Genomic DNA, 455 nt, shown 5'->3' with positions numbered 1-455 from the left:
ATATCAACACCATTGCTGAAGTGCGTACCGACCTCAAGAACCGCCGAGGTCTTGGAGGAAGTACATAGTGGGATTTGCGGAAACCATCTCGGAGCAAGGTCGCTGGCCAGGAAAGTAATCCGAGTAGGATTCTATTGGCCGACCTTGCAGAAAGATGCCACAGACTTTGTGAAAAAATGCCAACCATGCCAAATGCATGCAAATTTCCACGTAGCTCCACCAGAAGAGCTCATTAGTATAACCTCTCCCTGGCCTTTCACAAAATGGGGAATGGATTTGTTAGGTCCTTTTCCTCAAGCGCCAGGACAAGTCAGGTACTTGATCGTGGGAATAGATTACTTCACAAAGTGGATAGAAGCAGAACCGTTAGCCACCATCACCGCTCAAAGAAGTCGCAGGTTCCTCTACAAAAACATCATCACAAGGTATGGAATACCTTATTCCATCACCACAGA

Source organism: Arachis duranensis, chromosome 4 (genome assembly GCF_000817695.3).
Source record: "Arachis duranensis cultivar V14167 chromosome 4, aradu.V14167.gnm2.J7QH, whole genome shotgun sequence".
Classification (NCBI taxonomy): Eukaryota; Viridiplantae; Streptophyta; class Magnoliopsida; order Fabales; family Fabaceae; genus Arachis; species Arachis duranensis.
Note: the sequence above shows the minus strand (reverse complement) of the source record.